The sequence below is a fragment of the Jaculus jaculus genome, chromosome 16, assembly GCF_020740685.1.
Source record: "Jaculus jaculus isolate mJacJac1 chromosome 16, mJacJac1.mat.Y.cur, whole genome shotgun sequence".
NCBI lineage: Eukaryota > Metazoa > Chordata > Mammalia > Rodentia > Dipodidae > Jaculus > Jaculus jaculus.
This window is the reverse complement of record NC_059117.1, coordinates 44,540,132-44,555,080: the sequence shown is the minus strand read 5'-3', so window position 1 is coordinate 44,555,080 and position 14,949 is coordinate 44,540,132. Positions and strand designations below refer to the sequence as shown.

At 38.6% G+C, this 14,949-nt stretch overlaps 1 protein-coding gene across 1 annotated transcript in view; it reads right to left on the bottom strand.

Annotated features, from left to right (window-relative positions):
• Positions 1–10,934, bottom strand: part of Itprid1 (ITPR interacting domain containing 1) — a 194,669-nt gene extending 183,735 nt beyond the window's left edge. Inside the window, 1 exon segment of the mRNA XM_045135655.1 lies at positions 10,843–10,934. The gene's annotated coding sequence lies outside the window, so the exon portion shown is untranslated.
• Between the last annotated feature and the right edge of the window lie 4,015 nt (positions 10,935–14,949).

The window sequence follows — 14,949 nt, the reverse complement described above, 5'->3', positions numbered from 1 at the left end:
AATTAATATTAACTTTCACACATACTTCTCTCACTGCCCATTGGAGAATCTGTTTTCTGTTTTACAGAGGGCAGCAAAAACCAGGGAGAGCCAAAATCCATCAACATGACAAGGAAAGATAGCTGACTCCCTAGCATGAAATGAGCCACCTCTTGCACATGAGCTAGTGTCCAGGTGAAACCACAGAGAAATTGGTGAATTAAATATGAGTGCTTTTCTCACAGTGAGCATGACAACCTGTTCCAGGGAGATGACTATGGACTACTGAGGACACTCAAAACTTATCAAGTCAGAAATCCAGAAGGTAAGATGAGTGCTTAACACTAAAGTAGACTTGTAACACACCTACCAAGGCTCAGGTAACATTGTAGAAGAGGAGGCAGAATGATTGTAAAACCCACAAATTGAGAAGGACTATCCAGAGGCATTACCCCCACCTCCACACAATAAATTACTGTTGCTCTCATAGCCCATAACCCATAACCCCATGGTGAATCACCTCACTGAGCAGACCCCTCAGCGGAATGGGGATAGGGAGGAGGAGAATGGGACCAATACATGATTTACCCATAGAGCAAAGATTGTAATTAATAAAAACTAAACATTATTTAAAAATGAACAAATGAACTGAACAATTCTCAAAAGAAAAAGAACAGGTATAAGACATCAGTAGGAGGGGAATAGGATCAAATTATAATGTTTGCAGTCAGGGTCGCATTGCTGGTAGAAATATAGCAGACTTAGAAGAATAAGACACTCTTTGAGCACTCAGGCCCCTTCAAAAGAGTCTAAATCCTTCCTGTTGCCTCAGTGCAGGTCACCTGACCCAATCTCAGTAGTGATTATCTCTCAAACAGTTTGCAGGTGAACAGGCAGAAGTTTAAGGCAAAGATTTCATTTTTTCTGTGCCATATCCCTGTGCTCACACCAGTTCATTTGTATGCAAAGCAACCCTACACAACTTCTCAGGACCCAGGCATAGCAGCAGACTTCCCACACAAACTGCTAGCCCAGTCCAGGCAAAGCTCTTTCTCACCCTCATAAACCAAATCTCACAGTCCATAGTTCTTACTGCATTCAGGTCTTTCAACCCTGACCAGAATAGTCCATCAAGCTGTACTTACAGCACTGGTCTCTCAGGCCAAGGTCTCAAGTCCTTCTACATTCCTCTTGCAAATCAGCTCCAAAAGGCCAAAACCACATAATCAGGTGTCTAGTAGCAACCCCACTCCTTGGTACCACTTTACTGTTGCAATCAGGTTCGCATTGCTGGCAGAAATCGCCCAACAAAGAGCAGCTTGTGAGAAAAAGAGGTTTGTTTTGGCTTATTGGCTCAAGGGAAAGTTCCACAATGGCAGGGGGAAACGATGACATGAGCAGAGAGTGGATATCACCCCCTGGCCAACATAAAGTGGACAATAGCAACCGGAGAGTGTGCCAAACACTGGCATGGGGAAACTGGCTATAACACTCATAAGCCCACCCCCAACAATACACTCCCTCCAGGAGGCATTAATTCCCAAATATCTATCAGCTGAGAACTTGGCAATCAGAACACCTAAGTTTATGGGGAACTTTATTCAGTCATCAAGAAAAATGAAGTTATGTTACTTGAAGGAAAATAGATGGAACTAGAAATCACTATAGTAAGTGTAATAAGCCAGATTCAGAAAGATAAAAATTGCACATTTTCTCTCATATACAGAAACTATATTTAAATATATAGATAGATTTAAATGTCTGCGTTACATGATAGTAGGGGGAATATGTGGGAGGAATAAGGGATTTATAGGGAGGGGAGGAATAAGAAAAGACAATAGTAAAAAGAAAAATGTCATGTTTCTCTCATATGAAGATATGACATGAAACTAGAGTAGCAAAGGAATGAGAGAGGGTTGAGAAAGGGAGGGGTAGAGAAAAATGGGGGATAAGATTAATGTACAATATATATTTGTATGAAATATTTAAAAACATATAAAATTAAAACAAATATTTTAAAAAGAAGCGGACTATTTGGAATAAGATCATGGCAAGTGTAAAGGAGATCAAGGGAGGTAATGAAGGGGTGAGATGAGCACATTTTATCCTATATGTCCTATAAAACACAATAATAAAATCCATTATTTTACATCCTAAATCTTAAAATTACCAAAAAATAAGACATGAAGTTTACAAAGAAGATTGTGTTTTTCCTTCTTGCCCAACCCTGTGTGTCACTGTGATTCTCTGAAACTTGTTCAAGTCATTACATGCACTCACTATTTCTAGGTGTGCTTTCCTTCTTTCTTTACATAAGGCCAGGGATAACTAAGGACCTAGTATGGCATAGTCTATTAAGAATGACTCAATATATAGCTTCCTACTTTCCTGAGCACAATTTTGTTATCAAGTCATATAATAACACAGAAGGTCAATAGTTCCTTAAAATCATCAAGTCTTAATCTCATTTGGGGGATCTATTCTCCAATTCCTTGTTCTCTTGCACTGTCACTCATATTCCTTCCCACATCATTCTTTCTGTTTGTAAGAAATACATCAGATTGACTCACTGAAAACATTTAAACAATACAGTGTATGTAAAATAGAGTGAATTATTTGCAATCCCACCTTTTTCATCTTATAGAGTTATCATGAAAAGCTATTGCCAAGCACTGTCCTTCAGGCCTCTTTACTTATAAACAGACACCAGGTACCAGGCCATGACTAAGCACATACATGACTTATATTTAGTGGCAGTGGTCGTCCATTGCATGGACATTCCACAGTCTGATGCAGAAAGCAGAGTCTTGCACTGCATTGGCCATGTCATGTGCTTTATACCTAATCGCCACTTCTGTTTCTCTATATAGATCTTTTGTGATGGTGCTTGAAACAGGCCAGGCTCTTGTATCTCACAGGAAGTGAGGAGTTGTGAATTTTAGAAAGTATCAACCAAAAATGAAACTGCTTTTATGATACAGGCATATCTATATGCATATATAAGGATATATGCATATATATATCCACATGCACATTTATACATAAATATGTTCTATTGACTCATTGGAATGCTCAATTTTATTAATATTTAGTAGCTGTTTCATTAATCTGTAATTCATATCTTTTAAAGACGAAATATCAAAATACTGTTCTGACTTTGTTCTAGAATGACCTCTTCACACCAAAAACCCCACATGTATTCTATCACCTATCACCTGTCTATCTACTATCTATCATCTAGCTCTCTTTCTCTTTTCCCTGACTTCCTCCCTCTTTCCTGGGAGTCAGTTGCACTTATGCTCTTAGGACCATACCATTCAACTATCATTTTGTAGTCCCCCCCCGCCCACTTTCATTATGTTTTTCTCTTCTGTATTCATCCAGGAATGGTCAAGACTTAACTTGTCTTCCTGTGTCTCTGTTTGTGAACTTGTCAACCTGATTCTGTTTCTAGCAAGCTCAGTCTTATCAACTCACCTGCATTCAATGTGAGCCTGTTATTTAGATTATTTCACAAAGAGTTTCACCAGTAGAAAAGGGAGAAATGAGGACATCTATTTTTGTGTCTCTTCTTTCAGAGACCAGGAAAGACATGTGGGTTGGTATGATATACACACACACACACACACACACACACACACACAGAGAGAGAGAGAGAGAGAGAGAGAGAGAGGAAATAGTCTTACCTTCCCAGTCAGAATAGAGTTCTGAGGATCATCAATACTCATCTGTCAAAACAACTAGTCATGACAATTCCCTTCACAGCCCCATTCACCTGCCACAAAGCTCCACTCTTGAACTGTCTGAAAATCATAGACTGGGAAGTTCCCAAAGAACAAGGGCATAGCATTTGACTAATCTTGCATAACATTTTCATAATCCACACCCATTTGTCCTAAGGAAAAACTTGTTCTCTTTAGACAAAGGAGACACTCAAAACAGGGGACCAGGCAGCACAGCTCCCTCAGACCAATGAATCAGAATGGAGGAGACTGCTGGCTCATGTGCCCTGACAATCCTCTGAGCTCTACTTTGTGCCAGACACACTGCTGGAAATCAGGGGTATAAAGATAAATAAATCACTCTCCTCACCCCCAAGAAGCTTAAATTGTTAGGGTACCAAAGATGTAAAAACAGTTAGGAGAGCCCATAGAGGAGTGTCCATAAAGAGGAGTTACCCAGAGGGGTTTTGGAAAGCTTTTGCAAGGGATAATGGTCTCATGAGTTCTAATGCATGAGTTTTTGCTTTCCTGTTAAATGATAGTTGAAGTAGGACTGAAAGCTATAAGGATAATATTGAAGGCAGACAGCTCCATATACAAAAACACAAAATTATTTGACAGGTGTGTACATCTGGGGAAATAAAAAGGGGTCTTTGTGGCTAACATAAAGTGGAGAGATGAGACCAGAGAAGGAGGAAATGTCTGGTGGACTGATTTCTGACTTAGAAAACCAACTTATGAATTTGGGATATGTTAATGGTTCTACAATGTTAGTGTCTGAATTTATCAATGTTATTCATAATTATGAAAGAAAAGCATTAAGGGAAATAATATAATGTATACTTAGCTGCCTTGTGTGCTCCAATCAGTGGCCTGGTTGATAAAATGAAAATGTCCTAGCTGAGGTGAGGGTCACAAATAATTACAATTAAACAACATTAAATACTAAAGCTGTCATTAATACACATGAATATTATTCAAGACTTTCATATACCTCAGACCTGTCATCAGCATGAATACTACCCTGTGTATAGATAAAGGTTACTACTTATAACGTCTTCTGGAGAACAGGTAAGTTTAGGGTTCTCCGATTTTAAAATTGATATGCTTTGGAGTATTTTGGTATTTTCATGTACTGGGGATCCTCCTGACAGATGATATTTGGCCAGTGTAATAAATGTAGCACCATACTAATAATGTTAATACAAACAAATAATCATAATAAACCACATTTCCCATATGATCTAGCAAACATATGGTCTTGTGGTTGAAACTTGGCAAGTTAATTGCTATAAGAACCCTGGAAGAAGGTGGAATGAATTGGTAATTTTGCCCCTGGGTAAACCTCTGCCCTTGATAATTCCCTATTTCCACAGACTGGCAAACTCTTAAAAAAGCAAATACATGGTATTGTTGACATCTCTCCCCCAGTGAAATCACATTAGTGATTATAATTTAACTGTTACTGTTAGCCTCACAGCTTTATCAGGTGATTTCACATCTTGTTTCATTTTTAAGGATTTATTGGTTACCTAGGGAAGGAAAATTGATTTGTTTCCTATGCTGCATTTAACATATAAGAAGCTAAGACTCAAAATATGTCCATCCTTGCCCAAGGTGACATGGACTCCATTATAATCTATGCATTAATCCAAGCCTGAATGTTCTTTCTTCAAAGTTGCTAAAGTTACCTTCTCATTGCTGGGACAAAATACCTGGTCAAACAGCAGCTGATGGAAGGAAAGGATTTTTCAAAGCACATGAGTTTACTGGGGACACTTTATTCAAACTACCCCAAAAGTCATAGAGCCTCAAGTACATCTCCTTACAGGAGAGTTGACTATGGCTAGTCTGTCATCCTGTTGGTATGAACCAATTTTCATAATCCTCAAGTGATATTTAGATGGTCAGTGTCCAACTTCTTAGTTATTGATAACATAATGGCCTTGTTGACTTGCTTTTCTCTATCTTGACTTTGTCCTCTCTTGCTCTGGAAAGTAAATCTGGTTTTCCCAATTTTTGTCTTACTTTTCTTCTTGGACTTGATTTTTTTTTCTGAGAAACCTAAGTTTTTATATGACTTTTGGATGGAATGTCTGTCTCAGTTTTTTTTTTTAAATCATCACCATTTATCTGTTAATTATTTCTATGAAGAACATAGACTACAGATAATAATTCAAGTAATATCTTGATTTTATGTTTAACCCAAGACTGTGTCCAGCACCCCAACCTTCCAGTTATCTACTAGAGAAATGAGTCATTTCCAAATAAACATAAATATAGCCAGCTAAAAGAACAGTGGCAGGGCACAGAGAAATTTTTCCATTTTATGCCAGTAACTATATGATTGGACCTACTTCCTTCTTGTTGAGCCAGACCCAAAGCCAAGGAGGAAAATATGCTATCTACTGAGGATCAAGGGACAGGTGTGTCAGAATAAGCTCTGTGTGTACATTGCAGACTATTTGGATCACATAAGAATTACAATCCTGATGAAGAGAAAATCAAGGCCCTATTTAAGAATGCAATGCAGTATCTCATACCTAAAGGTCAGGTTGAAATTTTAAGAAGAAAGTCCTAAGCAGTGTGGGGATTACCATGGTGGTAAGTGACAGGTGCTGCTGTAAGAACCAGGAGGACATATCCAAACATTATGGAACAGCTTGATTTTGGTTTTATAAATAATTAAGTGATACAGGCAGAGCTACAGAGTTACGATCTTAAAAGCCATGATTACCCATTTGGAAGATAAAGACAAAGAAAAATCAAGAAACCATGCATCAAGAGGAGTAAGGGTAGAGAGTAGAAAGGAGGATGACAAAGAAATAAAACCAGAGCAGCACAGGACACCCATGTCCATCTATAATACTCTATTACCAGACATAAATATTACCCTCCAGCTGTATTTTGATAAGTCAAATCTTCTAGGTCCTCTGGTCTACCTGGCCTCAATGAAATTGCATATTCACTTTCACTTTCCCTCTACTTGACTTGTTCCTTGGTTAGTCCATGCATTAGACAGTTTTCCACTGCTATAACAAAATATCCAGGGCTGAGTTATTTGTAAAGAAAAGATGTTTATGGGCCTCATAGTTTTAGAAGCTAAAAGTCCAAGCAGCATGGTATTGACCCTGATGAGCACTGTCTTGGGTACGTAGTTCCATTATGTATAGCATCACAAGACAAGCGACTATGTGGGAAGAGATCGCATCATTAGATATTAAGCAAAAGAGTCTAGGGCATGGACACTTTGTTCTGTTATGACAACCTTTTCATGAAAAGTAGCATAGGGGTTCCACAATATTAATTATTTACCCATTTATTTATTTAATTATTGATGAGAGGGAGGAGGGACAGAATGGGCATGTCAGGGCCTCTAGCCACTATAAACAAACTTCAGATGCATGTGCCACCTTGTGCACCTGGCTTTAAATGCATTCTATGGAATCAAACCTGGGTCCTTTGGCTTTGCAGGCAAGTGCCTTAACTGCTGAGACATCTCTCCAGCCTCCATAATATCAATCTTAATTTATGTCAAAGACAGTGACCCCAGTGACCTAAAGACCTCCTGCTAGCCTCTTCCCACTAAAGGCTTCCTAACTCCTTGATATCACATTGGAACAAAGTCCTCAACACATGAATCCTTGAGGGACACACTGAAGCTATATCTAAGCCATAGCAATCCAGTCAGAATACACATAAGCCATTGCAGAGGTTGGCTTATAATGCCATGTGTATAAGTTTCCTCTTGATGTCTTACTCACCAATTCTATATACCCCACATGGTCCTGATATAAACAACAACCAACCCTACAGTATGGCTGCAGGTTTTCAGGTAAGATTATGAGAGAGGAAAAAACAAGGAACACTGCCTCCCAGAGAAAGAATTAGGACTCAAACCCCAGAAGTTGGCTCCAAAATCTGTATTCTTATCAACTACCTTCTGCACCTCTCAAGGCAGCATTAATGGCCCTCCCTTATGCCATCACTGTACCTTGTACAAATTATAATATTATCACATCAATGGCAAATGCTTCTGTGGTTTTCTTGTACACTAACCTTGGGTTCTGAGCAGAAAAAAAAAAAAAAAAAACTGACTTAGGTTAGAGAGGTGGCTTAGTGGTTAAGCACTTGCCTGTGAAGCCTAAGATCCCCAGTTTGAGGCTGGATTCCCCAGGACCCACATTAACCAGATGCACAAGGGGGCACACGCATCTGGAGTTCGTTTGCTGTGGCTGGAGGCCCTGGCGCACACATTCTCTCTCTCTATCTGCCTCTTTCTCTCTGTGTCTGTGGCTCTCAAATAAATAAATAAATGAACAAATTTTTTTTTTAAAAAAACAGTGACTTATCTTTATTCAAAAACATAATTATTAAGTCCAGAACATGCCCCTTTGTATTTAGATTTTAACTAGTGACCTAACAATTTCCTCAGAATTTACAACAAATATTTGAGATTACCCCAGGCTTATCCTGTCTTCCTTATTCTTACCATAAGCAAATCCTGCCAATCCTTCTGTCTAAAAGCCTTTCAAAGTTACCATTTATTCTCCCTATGTCCAGCACTGTTGAAGCCTGAACATTTCAATACTCTATCACTTCATTTGCCAGCCTTCTTCCTTCCTGGGTTTTGCTCATTTTCCTCATGATGAACAGTGATCTGACATAATTTCATTTTCCATTTTCAAGTATCTCAAATGGCTTTCTTCCACACACATCACACTCAAGTATATCCTACTTCTTCTTTAGGAAAAACTTTCCCTGACATCTTTGCCTATATAGTTCTTATTTGTCATCTAAGAATTAAACCAATATATATATTGTTCTTATTCCAATATAAAAGGATGCTCAGTGAGACTCCAATGTTATCCTAGCTCCCACAATGAAAGTATGAGCTTTATTTCTTGTCTGATCTTTCACGATCTTGTGTAGAGTTTGTCATATATACTCAGTGTCCAGATTTAGGAACCAGGACCAGCTGGTAGATCACACAGATTGAAGAGACAAGAACTGGTGAAAATAATGACCAGGTATGGCTAAGTATCTGTGTACAATATATACTTAAAGTTAAGGGTCCATGGTGTTGTAAATGCTCATAGCTCCCTGGTACCTTTTTGCTTCAAGAAGACACTGAAGTTTAGAGGTCTCAGCCAGTCTCACAGACTGAAGGTCATGCACAGCAGAGAGGATGGGTGTCTTGACCTGATTTATTTCTTTGGTGAGGGTGTCAAGGGTAGATGTGAGTAACCTCCATAATTGATGACCCACCTTACTTCTACAAAGGGAATTTTATGTCATAGCCGAGCTAGCTGAAGAATCTGGTTACTTTTATATTTGTTTTCTCTATATGATATCGTTGCTCTTGTTTGTTTTCACAGGACAGACATTGTCATAGGGAGCTCTGTATACTTTGTTGCTGGTAGTTCTGCCATATTGCAATGTCCACACTCCACCAGTGACACAAGAGATGACTAAAGAGATTAAGAATCTTTTCATACACTGATTATAGTCTCATTTCCTTCTTTCTTTGAATTTTAAAGTAATAATCTTTGCATCTTTTTGGACTATGTTTATTTTAGTTTCTGGTTGAATCCCTTTTATTTTTTATATTAAACCTTTGTTGGGTTTTTTTTTTAAGATGCAAATATGTTTTCTTAATCTGCCACCCATGTATAATATAGCCTGTAGAGGGGTTTAGTGAAATAAAAATCTCCAATTCTGATTTTAATCCAGATCAATTGTTGCTAGATGGTCTTTGGTTTGTAGTTTTTAAATCAGTGCTTCCTCATTAAAAAAAAAAAAAATTCTCATGTTCTTTCCCACTTGACTTATGTTTTGACCTTTTTTATTTAGTTCCTTTATAGCTTTGGCCATCCCTTTTATGTATGGTATAAAATCCAGACCCAGGCTTGTCTTTTATGTAGACAACAGGCAAGTTTCCTGAATAGCATAACCCAATTTACTCTATCACTCCATGTGCTTCTTGTACCCTTGCTTGTGGTGCCAATTAAAAATGCCAAATCTGCATGCAGTACATGTGTGAGTGGGTGTGCATGCTTGTATGTATGCACATGTGTATGGTGGTCAGAGGTTGATGTCAGATGTCTTCCTTGGTCTCACTACACTTTACTTACTGAGGTATGTTCTCTCACATGAACCAGACCCTTCTAATTCAACTAGTCTAGCTAGCTAGTTTGCCCTGGGGACCTCCTGTCTCTGCCCTCTGGGCACTGGAATTATAAGCAACTTACATGCCCATTCACCATTTAAGTGAAGTTCTTGAAATCAAAACCAGGTCTTTGTGTTTGTACAGCATGTTTACTATCCACTGAGCCAACTCCCTTCCCAAAGGTAAATCTTTATAACTAAGATAGCAAGCTCCTTTACTTTGTCCTAAAATGTGCCTTAAACATTCATTCCATCATTTACTAGCTATGATGGCTTTTAATTAGTGCCTCATGGGCTGGAGAGATGGCTTAGCGATTAAGTGCTTGCCTGTGAAGCCTAAGGACCCCAGTTCAAGGCTCGACTCCCCAGGACCCACGTTAGCAAGATGCACAAGGGGGCGCACGCATCTGGAATTCATTTGCAATGGCTGGAAGCCCTGGCACAACCATTCTCTCTCTATCTCTCCTCTCTCTCTCTGCTTGCAAATAAATAAATTTAAAAAAAATGAATAAATTTAAATTAGTGCTTCATTGGATTTATAAAATAATTTTTGGACAATCTTTAAAATTTTCAGTTTGTCCCATCAAAAATCATAGCATATATCTACATGTATTCTAATATCAATTTTTTTTCTCTAGTAAAGTTAAAATTTTCCATCAGTCAATGACTTATGCTGCTAATCCTGATTTGCAGAAGTAAGAAGGTAGATCTAGAGGAATGTAGGACAGCAAATGCACACATATAAGTTCCCTTTGACTTTTGGTTGTTTAGGAGTGTCCCATGTTTTACACTTGATCTTAGCCAAAAGGCCGAGAAGCGAATGTCCCATGTTTTATGTAAGTTTGAGGACATCTCTGTCTTTAGCATCAGGAGTAGTTTCAGAATTGAATCCTGGAAAAGAGGTTCATTAGTCAGATTTCTATCAGTACAGAAAATATCAGAGATATTCAGCTTATAACAAAAAATGGTTTACCTGGGCTCCTGGTCTTCAAGGTTCCATTCCATGATCAAGCACACAGTTTAGTCCCAGTGGCAATGATAGAGCATGTGTGGCAGAGCACAACTGTTCACCACATGCAAGGAAGTGAAAGAGAAGAAGGAAAAGACTGTGATCTACAATGTCCCATAAGGGTATCCCTTACCCATGACCTAAGGTTCTCTCTCTAGGCCTTACATCTTAAAGATTTCACCATCTCGTTCTCCCCTATAACATCTCCCTGAGGGCTAAGTCTCCAACACATAAACCTTTAGGGACATTTATGATCCAACCACAGCAGTGCCCAAAGGCCATGTTGGTATCCCATCTTGTGTTTTTTGAGGGTTCAATAAAGCAGCTACATAAGCCTGGCATGATGGCTCACACGCGTAATCTCAGTACTTGGGAGGCTGAGTTACGGAGATTGTCATGAATGAGCTCAAAGCCAGTCTAGGCTCAGATCAGTTTCAAAAGCAAAAGAAAAAAAAATCACAAAATAAAAACAAAAGCATTAATTATACAAAGACACTTTGAGAATAACATGTCAAAATTAAATATATCACTATTAGTATGTATTATCAGTATCCTATTTCATTTTCATATGAATAGATGATTGTCATTAGTACATATAAAATCTCTTTTACACTTGAGACTGTATATTGAGTCAAGAGTTATAAAACATAATCCATGTGGACAAACTGTTGAGTTTTTCATTGTGGCCAGTTGAGTGTGCTCTTAATCACTTGGGACAGAGAGGGTAACTGAAGCCTCAGAAAAGGAATGGTTTCTAAAAAAAAGCTGTCTGAGTTTGCTACCATCCTTACTAGATTTTACGGACACAATTTATATCCACAAATATCAACCTTGTGGAGTTATAGGGCCAGGGCATGATCACTGATGTTGGGATTAAGTAAAACATTTTTTGTGATGGCTAACCTCAGTTATCAACTTGATAGGATTTAAGATCACAATTAAAGAACTTTCTTGACATATCCATGAGGAATTTTCTGTATTGGGTTCATTGAGATGGGAAGACCTACCTTGTGAGTGGAGCAATTCCATGAGAGAGGGTTGGGGAGACTGTATACAAAGAGAGAGCTGGCTGAGTACCAGTACTCAGCACTCTCTGCTTCCTCACTGTGGACGGAATGTGATTGGAGGCTTCATGTTGCTGCTTTCCCATGATGCTATCACTTGTTTTTTCAGGTATTTTGTCATAGCAATGAGAAAAGAACTAATACATTTTGTGATGTGGTAGAGAGTAGCAGGTTGGAGACAAGGAGTATGGCAGCTAGTGAGCCATCCAAAACTCATATTTTGTTAATTGTTAAATATTTAAGAACTGGGTCTACCACTAAGCCCTGTGACTTGGCCAGCTAACTCTTTATTTTTTTTTCCTCTGCTCATTTATCTTCCAATAAAGATAATAATGTCATATTGATTCAAAGAGGGGCTTCGTATAAACCATTATGAATGCAAAATCTGAGCACCTGTATTAGAGGACTTTTCCTGTGGAAAGGAAACCTTTGGTGTGAAATAGCCCAGATCATCTGAGGAAATCCTGAAGTATCAGTTGTGGTCAGGCTGTGTCATTGAATCTAGTATTTTATTTTTCAATTACTGATGAATTTATGATCAGTAGACTCAAGTTGATTTGTTCATTTCTTCTTCAAGGCTGAACACAAGTGCTATGACCATGCAACCTTTATCTCTTTTACCCCAACCCTCACCAAAGGTAGTTTTGTTTAAGTTTAGATTTGGGTTAATCACACCCGTCACAGTCTAATTTCCCCTCCTGTAGCCAGGTAGTTGGGCCACTGGCCAAGACCTGTGGTCAAAGAATAGCACAAGTAAAACTTAGCTATGATGCTATTGTTCTGTTATGAGCAGTTGGGAGCAACTTGATCCAATAACAATATGCATCATGTTTCCACCAGAGGGAAAAAAAAAAAGAGGTTAACACAATTTAATAAAAAGCCTGCCCCAGGCCTTTTGTCATAGAATTTGCCTTTTTATTATTTTTTTTTTTACTTGACAGCAACAGATAGAAAGAGAAAGAGGGAGAGAGAAAGAGAGAGAGAGAAAATGGGCGTGCCAGAGCCTTCAGTCACCGCAGAAGAACACCAGATGCATGTGCCCTTGTGCATCTGGCTAACATGGGTCCCGGGGAAGCAAGCCTTGCACTGGGGTCCTTCAGCTTCACAGGCAAGTGCTTAACTGCTAAGCCATCTCTCCAGCCCGAATTTGACTTTTGTGAATGGGATTTCCATATGCAACTGTCTTTTCCTTCTCTTCTCCCCTGCTCCCACTAAACAAGACGAATCTACCACCTCTGCAACATATCAATGATGTGTCATCCCATCTGTATTTATGACTTGAGAATCATAGACCACTGTGCAAATGTCCTCCTGGGACTGTTAAGGCTAGGAGAGGAGTGACAGAAAACATTTCTTTTTCTAACTAAAATGTGTTAAGACATTGAATTCCTTTCTCCATTTCTCCATTTTGGGGTGTGTGTGTGTGTGTGTGTGTGTGTGTGTATGTGTGTGTGTGTGTGTCAAAGGATCATCCCAATTTTCATCCTTAGACACACCTACCATTTTTTGAGACAGAATGTCTCATTGGTCTGGAGCAAAAAGCACTTCACCAGTTGAGCTGCCTCCCCAGTCCTTCATCTTGTTTTCTTCAGGAAGACAAGTGTTAGCAATCTTGCTTATCCTATGGAAGTACAGCAGTAAGCATCACAGGTTGACCATGAAAACAAGGGTAGAATACTAGTGGAATAAAGGCTTGTAGTTCTAGGAAATATAACCTGTGATACCTCTCCCACTCCAATACACTAATCATTTCCATAATGATGGTCATGAACACATCAATTTTTTCAATTATAATATTTAACCTAATTTTGTAACACTCTTCAAACTTAATACAACTGATCTATGTGAACATCAGGGGTAAGCTAGGTCTTTTAGATTCCAAAGCCTATACACTTTCTATGCAGTCTTTGTAGGGTCTTTCCATGTGGTGCCTCACCCAGACCCATGCCACATCTAAAGCTCCCCTCCTTCAACTACCTGCAACCCAGACCAAAGGGCCATGTTTCTTCAATCAAAGCTCAAGTGGAAGTAATACCTGTATTGCTGTGCTTGTGTGTAATCCCAGGGTTTGGTAGGTAGAGGCAGGAGAATCAGGAGTTCAAAGCCAGCCTTGGCTACCTAGTGAGTTCCTGACCAGCCTGGGCTATACAAAATTCCCAAAACAAAGAAACAAACAACCATACACAAAACACAAAATAAGTGTTTAAAATAATGAAACTTCTAGAAAAATATAGTATATGCAATTATAGTATATTCTTTTAGGGTTACAACAGTTTCAACGAACTGCTTGGTTCCTGGCATATATATATATATATATATATATATATATATATATATATATATATATATATATATATATATATATATATCTCAGAACCATTGTGGTTTTATACTTTCTGCTTTAAAGACATTTAATACCTATGTTACCAAGATTCAGAAATGGATCTATAAACAAGACCCACATTATAATTTGAGTCCTACTTAAAATATTATTTTCACCATATGAATAAGCAAATACCATATTCAGCAAAGCAACAATTCTAGAACTGTTAGTGTCAAGAACTTGTCAGCAGTATACTCAGAAGTGGCCTACAAATTGAAAGCACTATGCTGGTTGGAAAAAGCCCAAGGAATCATTCCCTGTATGCTAGCAAGAGACATCCATCCACATGCTAAGACAGCCACACAAATTGATGACCAGCTGGATTATTGGAAGGAGGTAAGTTCACATCAGCTTCTTGGGCCTGAGCATAGGAAAAAGATGTCAGTCGTGATGTCAGTTGTAGAGGCCTATGACACACATGATAGGCTGCATTGTCATATTGAACTTGAACAAGGGCCAGAAGTCAGAGCCTGAACTTCTAGCAAGACTCACTATTCTAAAGACACTGTTTTTTTCAACATATGTAAGGAACAATACACAGCTAAGACCACTTGGTTAAAAAAACATGCTAAGACCACTTGGTTAAAAAACATGCTAAGCAGGCCAGGAGTGCTGGCACATGCC